We start from the raw sequence: 5,631 nt of genomic DNA, 5'->3' as shown, positions 1-5,631 counted from the left end.
TTTCTTTCTCACTGGGCGGCTCTCCTTATGGGGTGCTCTCCTTGTGCGTGGGGCTCCCCTATGCAAGGGACACCCCTGTTTGGCACGGCACTCCTTGCACCCATCAGCACTGCGCATGGGCCAGCTCCACACAGGTCAAGGAGGCCCGGGGTTTGAACCATGGACCTCCCATGTGGTAGACAGACGCCCTAACCACTGGGTCAAGTCCACTTCCCTGCACTTGCTTTTTACACCATCAATTTTCCTGCCCCTTTGCTAATTGCACAGGAGGAGTCCCAGCTGCTTGCTGTTTTGATTGATTACCCCACCCATCAATCCCCCAGGTGGGCCAAATGATAAGGTCCCTGGAGAATATCTGGGGCTTCTCCTGACTTCTGGAGGAAGTCTCGTTCTGAATGGGATTTCTCATGCGGGTGTTCCAGCAACCATCTGGGGGTACTGAAGGATGCGTGGACTTCTTGCCAGGTTCCAGATCCATCTATTGATTTCCTACCTAGCCTGCTTCATCCTGATAGGAGTCCCTGTATGTTGTTCTCTTGGACTAATTACTTTCCATCTCTGGGCCTCAGTTTCTCCATCTGTCAAGTAAAAATAATGATTCCTGTCTTTCAGAATTTTGTTTGGAGGAGACAGTGGACACAAAAAGCTGTAAGTGTAATGAGTTCCCTGAGGTAGGGTTGTCCGCCCAGGAGGGGACACCCCCATTATCTCTGCAGTGAGGAGAAATGCCCTCCAATGTCACCAAGCTTGGGACGGCCACAGCTTTCATCTAACAGAGAGCTGCTTGGTACCCTCTAGAAACCCAGACCCAGCCGGTCACCCCTTGCAACACAAACTCATTTAGAGCAAGTCTTACCAGAACCACGCCTCCTGTCCCAGCTCCCCCACAGACTCAGTACACACTGCTGGTGACAACTCCGTGAACTTGTCAGGACCTGGGAATGAATTCTTCAGGAAACTTCAGGTAACATGCCATCCAGAGCCTCTTCAAAGAGTGTTTTGCTTTTTTTTTTTTTAATTTATTTAATTTATTTATTTCTCCACACACAACCCCTCATTGTTTCCGCTCGCTGTCTGCCCTCTTTGTGCTGGTCTTTTTTTTTTTTTAAAGGAGGCACCAGGAACTGAACCAGGGACCTCCCATGTGGAAGCGAGGTACCTAATCACTTGAACCACCTCTGCTCCCTGCTTGTTGTGTCTCTCAATGTGTTTCCTCCTTGTTTCTCTTCATTGTGCCATCTCACTGTCTTGCTTGTCTTTTTTAGGAACCTACTGGGGACCTCCCATGTGGTAGGTGGGCACCCAACTGCTTGAGCCATAAATGCTACCCTGCTTTTGTTTTTGAAGAGAAAGGAAAGAGCATTCCAAATGAACTGAACTTCTACAAGGATATGAATGTCAAGGAACTGGATAGAGAATGCCCTGAAAATACGTGAAACAAAGCCACTAGAGCTAATAAATGGGCTCAGCAAAGGGTTTGGATAGAAGATCAATATGCAAAAATCGGGAAACGGACTTTGGCCCAGTGGTTAGGGCGTCCGTCTACCATATGGGAGGTCCGCGGTTCAAACCCCGGGCCTCCTTGACCCGTGTGCAGCTGGCCATGCGCAGCGCTGATGCGCGCAAGGAGTGCCGTGCCACGCAGGGGTGTCCCCCGCGTGGGGGAGCCCCACGCGCAAGGAGTGCGCCCGTGAGGAGCAGCCTGCCCAGGAATGGCGCCGCCCACACTTCCCGTGCCGCTGACGACAACAGAAGCGGACAAAGAAACGACGCAGCAAATAGACACCAAGAACAGACAACCAGGGGAGGGGGAGGAAATCAAATAAATAAATAAATCTTTAAAAAAAAAAATATGCAAAAATCAGTAGTGTTTCTCTACGTTTGGAATGAGCAGTCTGATGAGGAAAACAATTCAAAAAATTCCATTTACAATGGCAACTAAAAGAATCCAATATTAGGAATAAATTAATAAGGGTGTAAAGAACATGCACACAGAAAATTACACAGTATCACTGAAAGTAATCAAAGAATACCGAAATAAATGGAAGAGCATTCCAGGTTCGTGCATAGGAAGACTGAATATCATTAAATGCCAATTCTACACAAACTGATTTGTAGATTCAATGAAATCCCAATAAAATTTCCAACAGCAAAAAGAAAAAAGAAAAAAAGAAAAAAAAAAAGAAATTGGAGCACCTCCCCAGGGAGGAATCCCTTCTCCTAACAGAGGCGGGAAGGGAGCACATTGCAGCCCCCCTCCAGGGCGTGGACTCGAGCTGAGCCTCAAGGCAGGGGGTTAGCAGGGACTTGGGGTGCCCCCTTCCTTGACTCAGCTTCCCTCTGAAGAGGAACAGCTGAGCTTGGAAATCAGGTGTCTTTTGTGGACCCACAGGCAGTGTCCCCGACTTCCTCTGGACTTGGCCTTGGCATTCCCACCACCTTTGGGCTCTGGAAGGGGTTAGGAAACCCAGCTCCAGCCGAGCCTGCCGCCTGCTGACGACGCCCGCGGCTGTGACTGCTGCGCTGTGGCCTTGCAGGGGCCAGCGTTTGTCTCCGCCAGCAAAATCCAAAGGCTGACACCTCTCCCGGGCAGGGCTTCGCCGCCTCCTCCTCCATCTCTTTCCGTTGTCGAAGCTTCTAGATGCTGTGCTGTCTACTGCGGTAGTTAGGAGCTACACGTGACTATTTAAATTTAAATGAATTTGTTAGATGTCAGAGTGAGACAATTGGGACCCTGAGACTAGCTATTGCAGGCAAGGATTTATTGCGAAAATCCAACAGAAAGGGGACTGAAGATAGAAACTTCAGCCCGCCCCGGCAGAAGCAGTCGTGAATGTACACAGCACGCCTATAGGCGGGAACAGGCTTAGTTGGTGGGAGTGGGGTGGGGCTTGGGTAAGACCGAGGGCCTATTGGGATGGCTGGGGACGGTGGGCTAGGGGCAGTGAATCTAGGGGTACGGGAGGGGTTGGTGGGGTCATGTGGCTTCTCTGTCTATTCTTGTGAGGAAAGGAACTGTATCTGGACACGTCAGCTCTGGGTGGGGCTGTTCTAGTTATGGGACGTGGCTCCTTCTGAGTAAACAGCTGGTCGCCCCTCCACACTGGGGCAGGTTAAGTAAACTTGCAGCCTCTGCAAGGCGGGGCTGTGCTGGGGGCTAGGGATGGGGCCTAGTCCTGTCATTCTCGGGTTTTGATTATAATAATGAAAACTAAGGTAGGTCTAAGAGTGGACCGCCAGGCTCGCACGTGAAGGGTGGAGGCAAGGGCGCGTCCGCTCATTCTGGCTGCTTCCCGCTCTTAGGGGCAAAGGGGGCTACCTTCTCCTGCGGCTCGGCTGGTGCGGTTTTGTGTTCTGAGGTGGTTATTGACCGTTGTTCTGGTAACAGGAAGGCCCCCTTTACATATTCTTGGGTGGTTGTTTCGTAAGGGTAAGGCCACATTGGGAAAATAGGAATAGGACTACATTAGAAAATAGGAATTGCAAGTGCCTTCAGATAAATAACTTAGGGCGACCTCCAAGGAGAGTGCCAATAAATAACTTAGGGCGGCCTCCAAGGAGAGTATCAATAAATGACATGGGGCTGCTCACAAGAAGGGGCTTTTCTACAAGGAAAAAAATAGATAAGCTACCTTCAGCTAACCATAGTGTTCCGCTTCTGTGCCTGCTTGCTTGCTAGTAACCGCCCCCCCCCTCCTGAAAGGCTATAAAAATATAAAAATACCTCTTCCCTTAAACTCAGGGCTGCTCTCTCCTCTGCGTAGGACAAGGCAGTTGCCACGCGACTAATAAAGCTCTCAATTGGAACTTTATTCAAAGTCTGAATCTGGTCAATATCGCTGGTCTGTAACATTTGGAGGCTGCCCTAAGTTATTTATTGGCACTCTCCTTGGAGGCCGCCCTAAGTTATTTATTTATCTGAAGGCACTTGCAATTCCTATTTTCTAATGTAGTCCTATTCCTATTTTCCCAATGCGACCTTACCCTTACAGTTTGAACAACTCGGTGGATGAATCGGGTGAGGAGCTGTAGGAGAATTGGGCCACACATGAGAAGGAGAAAAATAATGAGTAGTGGGGTTATTAGGGGTATTAGTATAGGTTTTAAAGGTGAAGAAAAATATGAGAGGAAAGAGGAGAGCCAGGATTGGCTTCCGTAATTTTCATCTCTTTCTCTCTGAATAATTCTGTGTTTTCCTTTAGGCCTTTTAGGTTTCCTTCCACTTGTCCAGTCTTATTTATGTAGGAGTAATAGGTTTCATTAGTAATAGCACATGTGCCTCCGGCTACAGCAGTGAGAACGCCAAGAATGAGTCCTGAGGCTGGGCCATTGATTTCCATTTGTTGATGATTGCTAGCTTGTCCTGTGGCATTCCGGGACAGTTGTAGTTGTAAGGAGATGTATAAAATAGCTTGTCCTGGCCGGGCTGCGGGCCGGGTTGCTTCTCCGCTGAGAAGCGCTAGGCCAGGCGACCTTGCACGGCGCGGCGGGGGCGCAGTTCACACTCAGGAGGAGCCGGCAGCTCGCAGGGGGTGTGCGCGCTGCAGCACGCCTGAGAGGCAGAAGTTGTTCAGCGCCCACCTTGGCCTCTGCACAGGACGTGGACGTCACCCAAACTGCCAAGACAGTGTGTCTGACTTCCTCATCACACAAAGCTACGGACAGGCGAACATCCAAGGAGTTCAAGTATGATAAAGATAATCTTGTGAAATCAGAGTTACAGAAACTAGTAACTAAAAGTGATAGTGTTTCCTTGCCAAAAATTACACCTGAGGCCTCCTGTGTAAATGAGCCTCTGGAGTTTGCTGGAAACAGTGTGTTGTGTCCGGGAAATGAAGTTGGTGCCCCCATGACACAGGAGGGTGAAAGCCTTCCCCTCAGTCACCGTGGAATTGTGAGTAACAGTAGCCCGACAAAGACTGGAGATGGCCTGTCCCTCCCAGAACTCAGAGCCAGTGCAGAAGCAGAAGCATGTGAGAGCAGCTCCACAGGGCAGGATAAGTTAGCACTGGAGGCAGAGCACGTCCAGAAGCCATTATTTCAGATGGACAACAGCATCTTTTTAGACGATGACAGCAATCAGCCAATGCCAGTGAGTCGATTCTTTGGAAATGTTGAGCTCATGCAGGACCTTCCACCAGTGTCTTTATCTTGTCCTTCAATGAGTAGACGAGAATTCAGAAAAATGCATTTCAGAGCCAAAGATGATGATGACGACGATGATGCAGAAATGTTGATGATAAAAAACTCTTTGCATATTTAGATCACAATTTAGAAAATTGCCGGAATGTATAAAATTTGTCTCCAAGAGAACTTGTTCTTAAACTTCTGAACTCATAGAAGTCAACAAATAATGCAAACCACCATATACCTATGGAAGATTTATTGATCTTGAACTGCTGTAACAATATCTGAGATTGTCAAGTTGCTGTCTCCATGTTGCTGTAATTTCTTATATTTGTATGCGTATATATATATATATATATATAAAGGTCTGAGTCAGCTGAGGGTGGTTGGGATTAAATAGTGGATACCTCTGTAAAGGAAAATCTTCACTTAAATAAGTTTTAAGTGAGGATTTAGCTTTGATAACATGCAAATTTATTTTCCATCAACATCAGATGTTGATCA

General features: G+C 48.1%; 1 pseudogene; it reads left to right on the top strand.

Annotated features, from left to right (window-relative positions):
- Window positions 1-3,972: 3,972 nt before the first annotated feature.
- On the top strand, window positions 3,973-5,423 carry LOC101411173 (UPF0688 protein C1orf174 pseudogene; annotated as a pseudogene).
- The last annotated feature ends 208 nt before the right edge of the window (window positions 5,424-5,631 follow it).

Source organism: Dasypus novemcinctus, chromosome 23, assembly GCF_030445035.2.
Source record: "Dasypus novemcinctus isolate mDasNov1 chromosome 23, mDasNov1.1.hap2, whole genome shotgun sequence".
In the NCBI taxonomy this organism is placed as follows: Eukaryota; Metazoa; Chordata; class Mammalia; order Cingulata; family Dasypodidae; genus Dasypus; species Dasypus novemcinctus.
The sequence above is the reverse complement of the archived record's forward strand: the minus strand, read 5'-3'. Positions and strand labels throughout refer to the sequence as shown.